Source organism: Triturus cristatus, chromosome 7 (assembly GCF_964204655.1).
Source record: "Triturus cristatus chromosome 7, aTriCri1.1, whole genome shotgun sequence".
NCBI classification, from domain to species: domain Eukaryota; kingdom Metazoa; phylum Chordata; class Amphibia; order Caudata; family Salamandridae; genus Triturus; species Triturus cristatus.
The window spans coordinates 307,613,704-307,628,572 of record NC_140590.1 but is presented as its reverse complement, the minus strand read 5'-3'; the positions used below and the strand labels follow the sequence as shown (position 1 = coordinate 307,628,572).

Sequence of the window (14,869 nt, the reverse complement as noted above, 5' to 3'; positions counted from 1 at the left end):
ACATCCATAAAATATCAGTTTTCAATTTTAAAGCAGTACATTTTGCCCGGTAGCAGTGCTCCTATAGATTAGTGTGAATCTAGAAAAAGTCAGGAATCTATGTGAAACATAGGAGAAAACATATGAGAATAAATTAAAAATTATCCATAGTGAATTAGGCCCAAACTACATTCATTTTTACAGTTAGGTCCAAATAAGCTTGATAGGTCAGCACCCTATCATCCTCCTATTGGCACCCTTCCTTCAGCTATTTAGTCTATTTGTATAGATATATATTCATCATTTTGCATTGTTACCCTATTGCCTATAAAAGTAAGAAAGTGCCTCTTTTTCCTTTTTCGTTCTCATTATTTGTCGATTGATGCTGCTGTTTTTTAACTCTTTGATCTTGAGTACTGCTGTCCAGTTCCCAGTTTATGCGCTTCAACTCCCCAAACATGGTAAAATTGGCTAATCCCCGATTGGCATATTTTACTTCCTAGTAAGGCCATAGTATATGGCATAAGAACATAAACCAGTGGCACAGAATGTTAAATATCACCCATGGACTGCACCTGTGGACTGCAGCAACTAACATGGAAAGCATGGTTCAGGCATACATGTGTAGCCTGGCTCCAGCAGCTCTTAAACCTGCAGGAAGATCCATCACAAATTACTTTTTTACCGGAGGGAAACCTTATGTTTCAAAAATAGGGAAGCCACTTCTAAGTAGACCTTGAGGACAAGAGCACAGGGTGCCTGGCATTTAAAAGCGGAACATGTAATCATTTAATTTTTGCATGTTCTTACAGTGACCACCCACCCAAAACTATTTTCGCTGTTAGGGCTGAAGCTGGTTCTTTGAAGAAAGAGTTAAAGTACAATTAATATGTTGATCCCTTATCTTGGCTTTGCAATGAGAAATATAGATGATTCATCCAGTGTTTTTAATATTTATTAAAATCCAATTTAAAAAGTGAAGTTGGGATTTTGATAAATGTATAGGAAAAGTAACATTTAACCTTTAATAAGTTATACTTGCCCTGCCAGAAGCCCCTGCGGTTCATTAGCATTCGTTTGACCTGTAAGTGCTGCTTTGATGAGGTGTGAAATACTGCTCTAAGAGAAGATACAAGGGCTTAAGTTTGGGATGATGGCTTGGGCAAAGAACTTGACCCATCTCAACTCACGTAGGGCAGTTTAGGAGTGTCCAGGAACTTCACTAACCTGAAAGAGACTAGGGGTAGATGTGTAATTTTACAGTTTGATTATAAGGAAAGCCCGGAGAAGAGTGGTCTTTTGATACCCAATCACACTTTAGGCGCTTGGCTTTTGTATCTATGGAGGAGGGAGCTGCGCCCACAACCAGTTGAGAGTGGTTGAGTAGGAGGGCACTGCTCATTACCCTTAACACACCACTAAGTATGCTACAAACTCCACCCAGAGGAAAAATGATTTTGCCATATTAGATTTTTCCAAGAATGGTACACAGTGGGCTAATTTGCAGTGAGATAAATAAGATGTGATTCAAAAGTGGGGACGTTTGCCCATTGGACCTTTTTGCTCATTGGTCAAAAAGTTTCAGATGGGCTGATTGTTGGTTGAGCAGAACTTAATTATGTCAGTGATGGGGCCTACTCTGTCTCTATCGCTGCCATGCTCCTTGTTAGACTTGGCACCATTGGCGTGAGTCTCCCTTCCACTTTTTGCTGTTGCCTCATCTGTTTTTGCTGGTCTAGATGCTTTGGGCACCTTGCCACTGCTGTTCAGTGCCAAAGTGCAAGTGCTCCCTTTTGTAAATTGCTGTTATGGATTAGTGATTCCATGATTGTTCTTTTTATTTACTTGTCAGTCCCTAGTACAGTGCACCATGTGTGCCCACGACCTGTAAATCAAACGCTGCTGGTGGGTTCACAGCACTGATTATGCCAGCCACAGAAGCAGCTTGTAAAATGTGGCTCAGCCCTGCCATTGCAGAGCCTGTGGGCAGTCTGGGACTACCATGTTGACTTAGCAAGTGCACACACTTGCAGGTTCCTAACCATTCCCTTTTCTACATGTTAGTCACCGCTAAGATAGGCTCAAGGTATCCCTGTGGGCAGGGTGCATTAATGTGAAAGGTAGGACATGATGTGTGTGGCATGTCCTGATAGTGAAATTCTGCCAATTTCGTTTTTCACTATTGCAAGGCTTTCTGTTCCCTTAGGCCAGAATGGGCAGTTTGATTATAACATGGTATAACCATAACGGACCCAGGGAACAAGATAGGAAAATAAAGTTTAGTATGCCCGAACTCAGAATGTTAAAGTGCATTTTTTAGTGTGGGTGATTTTTACATTCTGTGTTTGAAAATACCACTTTTAGAAAGTGTGTATTTTCTTGCCTAACCATCCAGTATACCTCTGCTAGGGTTTTGTATTGCATGTCTGGCTTGTGAATGACAGGAGATGGGAGAGGGCACCGGCTCTGGCAGTCTGATTACTCAGGGCTGGTCTGAATGGGACCTAGATTGAATTTAGAGTAGGGGGAGGAGATTTTCTTTTACCTGCCCGGGCCAGGTCTGCTTTCAACAATGCTGTCTCCACCTCCTGCCAGGAAGCTGCACCAGTGAGGACAAAACTGTTTTTGGCTGGGTACAGACACTCTCTGCCTTCAGAGACAAAGGATTTGTGTGTATAAAAGTGGGATCCAGACCCCAGAACTTTAGATCACTTCTGGGAAATCAAGAGGAACCTTTGCCAAGGAGAAGAACCGGAGAAGCTGAAGGAAGATTACTTTCCTTGTGCTGTTTGCTGTTTGGGGGTTGGCCTGCAGTGGTTACTTGTTGCCAAAGAAAGGAGAAAAGGACTTGGATGTTTGCTTTGTAATCATGAGGAAGATCACCAAGGACTTGAACTCGAGCTTGCCTCCTGTCTGAAGTCTCAGGGGCACAAAGACTTCACCCCCAGCTCCCCTGAATTCCCTTGCTGGGAATTCCAACCTGGAAAGAGGTGCCTGCTGCTGTTTAGGACCTCTAGAGACTGTTTGTTGTTGGGAGCTGGAAGATCGACGCAACGAAGAAGAAGCGTGTCGCATCCGCGCTGATTCCCGACGCATCGCCGAGTCAAAGAGAAGACATGTGCGGCATCCGCACCTGGTCCGGACACTTTGCCGAGCCCCGGAGAAGAAGCACACCGACTCCAAGTGCCAGTTAGCTGATATGCTGATCAGAAGCCTCAGGGACAGAACAGGCTTCCACCATCTTGAACTCAGCACCTGGACCCAGTCTGCTGTGAGTCTTGCCCTCCTAGTCCTGGTCCCTGCTGTGGTCCTGTGGGCAGAACTAAAGAAGCTCAACACATCTCCTTGCAGTTCTGCTCCAGAACTGCTGCTCTTTGACCCATACCGATGCAGGACTTCACATCTCAGCTGGAAGCCTCCTCAGAACTGCAGCTGCATGACGCATTCTCGACGCAGGCCTTCACCTTGCAAACCTTGTCGATGGCATCCTCAATGACAACAATGGACTCCACATTGCAAGCCTCGCAACTTCTTTGGGACCAGCTGGTGCACAACACATCTCCGACACAGGACTTTTCATCGCAAACCTTTCCTCGATTACATTGTCAACAACACAGGACCTCGCATCGCACCGTCACAACTCTTCTAAACCGCTGCTGCGCAATGCATCCTTGACACGATATCAAGCAATGCTCCGTAACCAAGATTTGAGGTACTTTGTTCAGCAGCCTAACTGGGCTCCTGTAACCGGTACACATTGTGGTCGGCCTGAACTTGTGACTTTTCCAAGTCTGACGTGACCAGATAACCACAGTTGGCACTTTGTGCTTCAAGACACTATTCTTACTTAAATCTTTAAAATTGCGTATCTCCAGTTCTACTGATTGGATTTTTGGTGTTTTGGTCTCAAATAATTTATTTAATCTTATTCTATTTTTCTAAATTGTTGTGGGATATTTCTTGTGTTGTGTTTTCCCCTTATTACTGTTTAAGTGCTGCTTAAATACTTTACACATAACTGGTACACATTGTGGTCGGCCTGAACTTGTGACTTTTCTCAGTCTGACGCGACCAGATAACCACAGTTGGCACTTTGTGCTTCAAGACACTATTCTTACTTAAATCTTTAAAATTGCGTATCTCCAGTTCTACTGATTGGAGTTTTGGTGTTTTGGTCTCAAATAATTTATTTAATCTTATTCTATTTTTCTAAATTGTTGTGGGATTTTTCTTGTGTTGTGTTCTCCCCTTATTACTGTTTAAGTGCTGCTTAAATACTTTACACATTGCCTCTAAGTTAAGTCTGACTGGTTTTGTGCCAAGCTATGAGAGGGTTAAACGTAGGTTACTTTAGTGACTTTGTGTTGTACATCCTGACAAAGATTGTGGTTGTTACTTGAGAAGTGCTCACACCCACCACAACCAAAATCCCAGTTTCTTACAGCCATATTTAATCCTCCTGCTGTTGAAGCTTAATAGCTAAATGTCCCTTTAATCTGTACTGAGTATCATACATGATATGCCTCTAAGATCTGGAAAGGTCTGAAAGAAGGTGAAAAAGCTCCAAGGTTGGATCACTTGCCTATTGAAGCCAATATTTTAACAATGGACACGAGTAAAGTGAATTGCAATTCTAGTCCCTCCACTCTACCAACCTGTTACATTGTATATCATAAGGTTTACTTTTAATTGTAGTTTATTCTGTTGTTACCATAGTTATGTTCTAGAATTATGCTAGATCCAGATAAGCTGTGGGACTGACTTTGAGCAGTAGTCTTGTACAGTGCTCCTGCCAATACACTTCATTTTATAATAAACCTTTTTCTGGAGCTTTACAATAGCTGCAAGCTATGAAGAAGTACCTGCTACTATTTTTTGAGCAGAAAAATTCTGACCATCTGAGACTGATCTGAATATTTTTGCTTACTTCCATGGATTTTATTATTCAATGACTTACATCCCTGGTGCATTCCATTTGTTGTCCATCTACTCCATTCCAGCGTTTCTTCCCTCAGCAGATTCCAACGACGCTGTTCGGAACACGTTTTTACGTGTCGTATTCCATTAGTGGAAGGGCCGCTGCATTCCAGCATTTCTTTCGTCAGCAGATTCCAGGGATGCTGGGCGGAACATGATTTTACGTAACAACGTCATTCACCAAGGCTCAGAGGAGGGTTGATAGGTTTCCGGACATTCCGGAGTGTTTCAAATGCTTTTGGTTGGGCTGCCTCTATTTCTATCAGTGCTTAATTTGAGCAGGTGTTTTCCGGTGCTGAGCGTCAGCACTTAATTGGTTTCCGGTGCTCAGTACCGGCACCTAATTGTCAACACAGCACTTAGGGCAGTCTGGCACAAGGTGGCGCTGCTCATGTAATTTAGAGATGAGCAGACCAACGTTTGTTTAGGAAAACCATATATATTATAACATTGCTAATTCCTGCCTCCCCAGCCATTCCTTTAGCTTTGGGGACCTGAAATAATCTGAACGGTCGCATTTACATGCGAGAGAGATGGTTAGTCGTTGTTTTGGCAGCAATGACATAGGCGATGGGTGGTGCAAGCTACAGTGGCCTCCTGGTCAGAGCCCTGGCACTAAATATTTTACAGATTAAGCACTGATTTCTATGTGTCTTTATACACAGTTGTTACACAATGTGTGCGCCCCATTCAGTGTACTCAATTTTGTCATCGCTTCTCGCATTAATCTACATGTTGGATGTATGCAGTACAGCGCGTCAGAGTACTGTATGTAACTCTCTTGGTGACTGAGATTCTTATTGCTTTGGAATTGAGTTTTAGCTTGGGGAATCCCTCTCATATTTTTGAGTATTTAGAAAATGTTCGTGCATATGTACATTTCCTTTCAATATTTTTGGGAAAGCGTGTGACATTAGTGACTGTCTGGATTACTTTATTTTATCAGCCATTATTCAATTTGATCCACCAACTAAGTTTCTTCAGAATAAAGGGGAACCACCAATTCCATTGTTGAGATGGAAAGAAGAATTTATCATTTGCTTAAAAGCTATAGATGGTGAGAGAATGTCAGCTGAAAGGGAAAAAACCTTCTCTTGCATTGCTTAGGCTCAGAAAGGCAAGTAATTTTTTGAACTTTACCACAAGTTGAAGGTGGTGGTGATTGGAATGTATATGAGGAAGTTCTGCTATGAATGCAAAGTTGTTTCAAGCCTGCAACTATTGTTGCTCTCAGCAGATTTAAGTTCTACACTAGAGCGCAAGAAGAGAATGACACATTTAATGAATTTCTCACTGGCTTACGAGCTTTATCTAGAAATTGCAACTTTGGACCTGTTACAGATGAGATGTTCAGAGGCAGTGCTTAATTTGTAAAATATGAAGTCCAGGCGCTCAAATGTTTATTGGAGGCCACACCCACTTCCTCCACTGGCTCCACCCACTTCCTCCACTGGCTCCACCCACTTCCGCTATTGGCTCCAACTCCCTCCAGACACTTGTATCAAACACATAATACCTAGCCAAAACTCTATCAAACCAAAATCCCCTCTCTTAAGGATATGAAATCTTTTCTGACTTGGAAATTGCAACACCATTTTTGAGGACCAAATATTCAAGGAATCACTGAGAGACATCATCCAACAGTCCTAGGAAAATGAGAGGTCAGCAACTAGCATTCTAATAGAATGGGAAGCCTTCTTAGTGGTGGCTATGGTACTCAACATTAGTTCGGTGTGGTGCCAGGAAAACAATGGCTAGGGTACTGACAACACCAGATAAAACACTAACAGCCTCATGCATCAAGCCAAAATCCAGTCGGTAAAATACCGATTCGCTAATAGCTCCCGGTATTGAGTTAAAAATACCCAATCCCAATGCATCAACCCAAAAGCAAAAATCGCTATTTAAGGAATCCTTAAATAGCGATTCCTTAAATAGCGATAGCATTTAAGGAATCCCAAATTGAGATTCCTTAATTTAAGGAATCTCAATTTGGGATTCCTTAAATGCAATGCATGAAAGTTAAAAAATTAGCGATTTCGCTAATAGGGGGAGCAAATTACCATGAAGATGAACTGCATGGTAATTTGCTAAAAGTTTGAAAAATGCACTTTTGTGCATTTTTCAAAGTTTCATGTTGCGCACACACATGCCCTTAGAGCATGTGTGTGTGCAACATATGTGCACATATCAATTTCAGGGGTGCAATAGGGTGTCATTTTGACACCCTTGCACCCTTGAAATTGCATGAGCAAATTGCGAGAACCTACTGGTACTCGCTATTTGCTCATGCAATCTCCAATTCATTCTTATGGGCCTGAAGGCCCATAGGAATGATTGGGATAGCATTCCTTAATTGCTACTCGCAATTTGCTAGTAGCAATTAAGGAAAGTTAAGGAATCGCTATTTGAATAGCGATTCCTACATGCATAGCCTTTTGCTATTCCTTATTAGCGAATCCTTATTTTTCGCTAATAAGGAATCGCAAATGCCAATGTTGATGCATATGCCCCTAAATGACCTAGAACAGGCGCCAATACATACCCTCTCAGCCAATAATATTTACAGTTGGCGGGCAGGAACATGCAGCGCCCCTGACAGCTCATATATACTGAAAACCTAATCCACAAAGACTGTGAGGGAGATAAAGCAGGCAAACTACGTGCGTGGCTGTTTAAACCCGAAATGAGTATCACACAAATGACACATACCTATGATAGGCCTATATAGAGCACAGGGCCCTGAATCACCGGATGAACTCAGCTCCTAACCAGATTGGATAGAGAGAACCTGAGGATTCCCTCCAGAGAAGCAAAATACTCTGAATATTCCCATGATGTATTCAAGCTTCAGTAGGCAATAAAAGAATCGGCAATGGGAAAAACTCCTGGACCATATGGCCTTCTTGTTGCATTTTGCAATGCTAATAGGCAGGGCCACTGGAATTACGCGTCGGGGAGGGGCAAAATTATGCAGCAGGGTTGAGTAAATTCTGAGGGAAGAAAAGGCAAATCATGCAGCATAATGAGGCACATTTTATGATAGTACCCCTTCACCATTTTGTCAGTTTTACACTTGTTAATGGCGCTCTATATAAATGCAATACATAATTCTCCTTCTGACCTAAATGGTTTTATCCATGTGCAGACGCACAGGGATAAAACCGTTTAGGTCAGAAGGAGAACCTCGTCACATTCTGCTGAACTCCAGTGAATATGAGATACACCCAGCCTCTGACCCACAAACCAGTGTGTGCTTCCCTGGTCCTGGAGTGCAGATCTCTCTACTCTTCTCAGAGGGCCTCAGACCTTCAAGATGGATGAGGCACCCTTGCGTTCTGAGGCACAGGCCTATTTTGTTCAAGCCCATTATTCGTTGTGCCTTTTATCCACATACTACTTTTTCATTGCATAACTTATGAGATTGGTATTAAACTTCTCCTTGCAAGCAGATGCTTATGTATTCAGCAACCACTTCATCCCCCTACCGCTCCCAGCTGATAATTTTCTTTTGTATTGCTATAGTATCATGTAACATGATTGGTTGTTGTGGTAGAGAAGTTTCACCAGTGCCATATTTGGGCCTTCCTCACACACATGTGGACGTTTATGCTTGGTCCTTCCACCTACACATGTCTGCTTTCCTCATACGCACACATGGACTCACTCAAATGCTAACACACAAGGAGCTACCCTCATACACACATGTGCATCTATCCTCACACATAATCCTGGACCTACCCTCGTATACACACCATACACACACAGGCCTTTTCTTATCTAGCTGGTTTAAGCTTAGGCCAACAATCAGGTATTGCTGTACCTCCAGGAACTTCTCGACCCGTGGAAAACAAGGCTATTAAAAAAAAGACGAGAAAACTAAAGTAGTGTTCCCCTGGCAAACTCTAAAGTGGTGCTAATGGTTTAGGTGTGAATAAAATCAATCTGGCCACATTTTCTTTCTTCCGATTTTGAACCTTTTATTCCTCTCCGTCCAGAGGCTGCACTTTTAACATTAAAAAAAATGTCAGAAAAAGACATTTCCAGCAAAAGTGTTTTTGTTTGGATTCATTTCGCAGGGGGAGGAGCAAGAGGGTAAGCACTGTGTCTTGAAGTCCCGGTTTTCAGCACGTGAGGAGGAGCGAGACAGAAAGAGAGGGAATAACAGAAAGAAGGGGAGCAAGAGAGAAGAGGGGGGCAGCTGCCTGAGGCAGAGCAGGAGAAGTGGACACTGTCCTTGTCTTCTTTGGGCAGGCCGTTCTCTAGATCCATCCCCAAAAGGCCTCGAGCAGCCAAGCCTTATCGATAGGCCTTAGCCATTTCTGCCATCCTGGACGCATTTGTAAAATAAACAAGTAGGGGAACGGATTCAATTCAATTAAAGAAGTAGGGGCCCTGCCCTGGCGATCCCTCTCACTTCAACCACTGGGCGAGCCTGAAGCTCACTAGGTAAAAGAAAGCATGCACCACTTAAGAAAACAGAGGTGTGTGTCAGCAATGTACTCAACATAGGGCAGCCCATCACCAGGAGCTGCAGCGCGTCTGACTCTAGCCGCAGAAGACTTGCATATCAAGATCAGAAAGGACAACAAGGCCCAGAGGCAGTGACCGGCGAGGCCGCCGGAGGGGACACTCTAAGACACAAAGGCAGCACAATAGCACATATCAAGCTCGCAAGCTGGGTCAAAAACACTCCAGGCACTTAATTCAATCCTGATTAAGTAGTAAGGCATAACAGGGCGTGAGATAATGGAGGACAGCGAATACCTCTGCCTCGTGCCTTAAACCCCCGGAGAATGCTGTTGTGATCCCCTCAGATGCTCACCCTAGGCATGCTTTATTGCTGTTCTGACATGGATGGTAGTGAAGGAGGGCGAGCGCACACAGCGGCCAGGCTTTCGCTGGACATCACGATCACGGCAGTGCTGTCATCACAAACACACTTCCATGGTGCTCCATTAGCGCTGGTGCTTCCCAGGTATGATGCAATCAATAAATGCATCGCACAGAGGACACTGCTCGGCAGAGGAGGGGGGACCGGCAGACCAGCCCGCGCCAGCCACGCTGACAGTATAACCAGAGCTCTATGTTACACTTCAGTAGCTGGCAGCAAGACAGTAAAGGGTCTTTCTTCTGCTAATGCGCACCACAGTGGGAGACGCTGGTTTTACTCCTTAGCATTTCTGCTCCTCCCCCTGAAATTTTTAATTCACCCTTAAAGTTTATGACAGTGGTATAAATACTGCCTAGTTATGAAAGAATTAGTTTATATGTTTAAGCAGCGCTCGTATTCTTCCTTTATGAAAGGAATTTTAGTGGAATCGAAAAGTCTTTTACAAGGGAGAAGGGGGAATCCGTGAAAGCGGACTTCTAATTGTGTTACTGTGTGCCGATTTTGGTAAAAACAAAATAGGCCCCAGTAACAAAACCAGCCTGCCCCGGCCTGGGGGGATTTCACTGCACATGGTGCCCGGCTCCAGGGGCATGACTGCTCGGATCAGAGTCACTGACTCACAGTCACCGCGTATCGGACTTGGCTTAATACCCGGTTTACCAACCACAACCCTGCGGTGACCACACTCAAACGATAAAAAGCAGCGTCGGTTGGTTAGTACTTATTGCAGTTACGGACTGGACTGGTTGCAGCCTTTATTACGAGGCCTGATGCTGCTCTGCTGCACAGTTCACAATGACATGCCGTTACAAATAAGTCTGCCGCCCGGCGTCGTGCCGAACACACTGCCTTTGCCGGTGCGTTTACACATGCGCAATGTGCTCATGATTGATGATAGGGCGGGGCGGCCGGGCGGGCTTGAAATTTGAAAAAGGTTACGTAAAGCCTGCTGCTGCGGCAGCCCTATGACACCAAATCTAGCCCAATCAGTGTCCCGTCCTGCCCGGCCTCTACGCGGCTGTGCGTACGCGTAGAGGCCGGGTGGCACTCTACACATCGGGCAACACTGACTGAAGGGCGGCATAGATTTGTTATCGGCTAAGCACTCTTCAATGGGGAGACAGAGTGTCAATAGTTGATCATATTGTGTGACTGCACACACGTGCAGTACTTGATGTGAGTTGGCACGCAGGTAGACCCGGCCCTAATAAATAAGCACCGGAAAGCACCGGCAACAAATTAAGCACTGTTCGGAGGTCAGATCATTGTACATGTAAGAAGCAAGAAGGGTCAAGAACAATTGTGGATAATGGGTGATCCTAATTTGCAAGTTGTTATTAGTACAGCCAAAGCTTTAGAGCAGTGGGAGAGGTGGATGAAATCTCTAAATAAGGATAATAAGACTGCTGGAGAAGTGTATAGGGTAGAGCCTAGCAATTTGCAGGGTGCCAAAACCAGAAGTGTGGCGACAGACAGTTCCATTGTTTCAGATGTGGGAACACAGGTGATGTTGCCTCTTTCCCCTGATGTCCTGCAAGGGAATGTAGTTTGTGTGGTCGTATTGGGCATTTTTCATGTGTATGTAGAAAAAGTAAGAAAAACAATAGTAGCAACACTACTAAAGGTAAAGTTTCATATTTGGATAAAGATAGTGCTGAACGGGGTGGAGAGTGTGTTATAGTTCTATCTATCAAGGATTTCAGTGCATGCATGGGAAGTGATATTGGAAAAGAGTATATACTATAGGACCTCTCAAGGGCCTAATGCATGTTTTGAATGTGGAACTTGTATTGATGGCTGATTCTGGATCATCATGGACTATCATAACAAAAGACTAAGGAGAGACCAGGCTAAGTTAGGTATATCCTAAATCCTAGAAGCAAAGAACCTGTGTCAATTATATCCGATATATCTAGCAAAAATGATGTTATCCAACAGTCCCCTCTGTCTTTTCTGAGAGTTTAGGCAGATCCGTGGGGTTTAGCCACAAGATCAGAGTAAAAGTAGAAGCGGTCCCAGTGAAGCAGAAGTTATGTGGGGACCAGTAAATGTGAGAGAGAAGTTAAAGAACATGTTCGAAGACTTGGTGAAGGAAGGCATTGTTGAAGAAGTGGAGATATCAGAATGGGTTTCTCCCACTGTTTTGGCTCGCATACCAGATAAAAGTCTCAGGCTCTATATTGACTTGAGAGCTTTGAATGCCAATTTAATAGTAGATTGCCATCCACTTCCAAACATCAATGAAGTGGTGTGTATGCTGGAGGGAGCTGGAGAATTTACCACCAGAGCGAACTTACTGAACAGTCAAGGCACTTCACTGCATTCACAGCGCCCCAAGGTTTATTTTAATTCAGAAGGATGCCTTTTGATTTGGCCTCAGCGGGCTCCGTTTTTCAAAGAATGATGTTCCACATTTTCAAGGATGTGGACAGTTATGTGAAATGTTTCCAAGATAATATTCTAATTTTCTCAAAGAATGAGGAGGGACATGTGGGATATGTGGAAGAGGTATTCAAGAGGTTGGAGATGCATGGGCTGACTCTTAAGGCTGAGAACTGCAATTTTTCTGTAAAACTGTGGAGTATTTAGGGCACACATTATCAGGGAATGCGGTTGTACCCAAAAAATCCTTGGTGGATGCTATTGGGAAAGCTCCTGCACCAGATAATAAGGAGAAGTCATTATTGTTTGCTGGGTTATGTGAGTACCACAGCAAGTTTATACAAAGTTTTACTACTAAAATGGAACCTTTCAGGGAATTGGGAAGGAATAAGGCTGAGTTCATCTGGTCAGCGAATCAACTAGCTGCATTCCATCAAATCAAGGAGGAGATTGCGTGTGCTCCCACTCTGAAATCCTTTTATATGAACAAATTGTGTGTCATAACAGTGGATACTAGTTTGTATGGCATTGGTAGAGTGTTGAGTCAGAGAAGTGGGAAAGATGAATGGTATATGACATTTGCATCCAAAACATTGACAGAGTGTGAGAGAAGATATGCAGTTATTGAAAAAGAGCTTCTGGTGTGCGTTTGGGCACTAGAACAGTTTTGCAATTATGTATGGGGTAACAGATTTCTAATTACAACTGATCACAAGCCCCTTGTGGGACTTTTGTCACCAGGTGGAGGGTGGAATTCCACTGCTCGTATTGCCAGGCTCACTTCCAGATTGCAAGAGTATAATTTTGGGGAGGAGTATTTTCCAGGTAAAAGCAATGTCATTGCTAATTGTTTATCTAGACTGCCATGTCCTGATAATAGGAGTGAGATGATAAGGATGAAATTGAGATGGTGGCTCCAGTCAGGGATTTTGTGGGGACGGAATCTGAAGGCATTTCGGAGGAGGATTGGAGAAGAGAAATGAATGATGATAGGGTGTGTCACTTGGTGAAGAAATAGTTGATTGAAGGGTGGCCCAAGGAGAAATACATTTTGCCTGAAGTTAGACCTTATGCTAAAGTTTCTTATGAGATTGAATTAGAATGAGAAGTGTTATTCAAAGGTGGAAAGTGTGTCCCACAGAGTGCCATGCAGGATGAGAATTTGAGGTTGGCACATCTGGAGCACCAAGGAATGTCCTCAATGAAACGTATCATCAGAGCCAATTTTTGGTGGCAGTGTATCGACACAATGGTGGTCCACAGAGTGAAGCAATGCACAGATTGTATAAATAGTGATAAAATGCTAGGACATTTTCTGCTCCTCTCAAACCAGTGTTATGGCCCAGGGCTCCTTGGGAAAATATAGCATTTGATGTTTTCCACCCATATTACAGTTTACCTTCAAATGCAAGGTTTACATTAGTCATAATTGACTATAATTCGAAGTGGCCAAAGGTGAAGTTTGTTACGCAAGTCACTTTTCAGGTGGTAGTCGGAATTTTCTTTTGAAATTTTTTCTCGTGAGGTGTGTCCTGAAGTCTTGGTGACCGACAATGGAGTACAACATACCTCGCATGAAATTGAGGATTTTCTTAAGACTTGTGGCATCAGACATGTTACCACATCCCTATACGAGCCACAAGCGAATGGTCAAGTTGAGCGCTTAAACCATGTGCCTAAAGATGGTGTTGAGGTAGCACCGAAATCTAGTAGTGAATGGAAGAAAGTCTTGAGAGAAAAGTTGTTGATTTTTCACATTACGACCAAATCAGCCACAAAAGTGAAACCTTTTAGGTTTTCTGAAAGGAAGGGATCCGTTTCCAGATTGTGTCCGTGGTGGATGAAGAGGAAGCTCAACCGTGTGGACAGTGTTGCCCTTGAAGAAGTGGCGGAAAGAGTGAAGTAGAAAATGAAGGAGAGGTATGATGAAAGGTGGAAAGTAAGGCAGCCTAATTTTACAGTAGGAGATATGGTGAGAATCCGCAAACCTGGTATTGTGGCAAAAGGTAGCTCTACGTTTGGTCATGCCATCAAAGTGGTCAAAGTATGAATAGTGCTGTCACCCAAGATGGCAGAGTGTAAAATGTGAGAAAAGTGGTCAAATGCATGGTGTGCAAAATGGAGGTGACTATGAAGTGTTATTAAAGTCCATTGAGGTGGACAAACCCGGTGAACAGAAATCTGTAGCTTCGAGAGTCAAGATTAACAACAGGTTTAGACGTCTACCTATTAGGTATAAACATTAGATTCTATTCTTTATTTTTTTGCTTTTATAAAAAGGGGAAATCTGTAACATTTTATAGCATAAGGTTTATTTTTAATTGTAGTTTATTCTGCTGTTACCATAGTGATGTTCTATATATGCTAGATCTGGATATGCCGTAGAACTGGCTTTGAGAAGTAGTCTTGTATTGTGCTACTGCCAATAAACTTATTTTTATAATAAGACTTTACATTGGAGCTTTACACAACCTAAAGCCGAAAATGTTTAAAAGACATTTTAAATCAAAGCAGGCAAGGGATGCTGCATCAGTGAAGTCAAAATGGGCAAACAAGCCAAACCCTAAACTAATTTCTGGCAGCCAGACGAAAAGTCCTCTGGGTGTATGTGAGAATTCTCTTCATCTACTTTATTCA

At 43.2% G+C, this 14,869-nt stretch overlaps 1 protein-coding gene across 1 annotated transcript in view; it reads right to left on the bottom strand.

Moving 5' to 3' along the window:
• LOC146809528 (immunoglobulin superfamily member 1-like) overlaps window positions 1-14,869 on the bottom strand; it is a 788,293-nt gene that overhangs the window by 592,470 nt on the left and 180,954 nt on the right. The gene's annotated exons all lie outside the window — the stretch shown is intronic.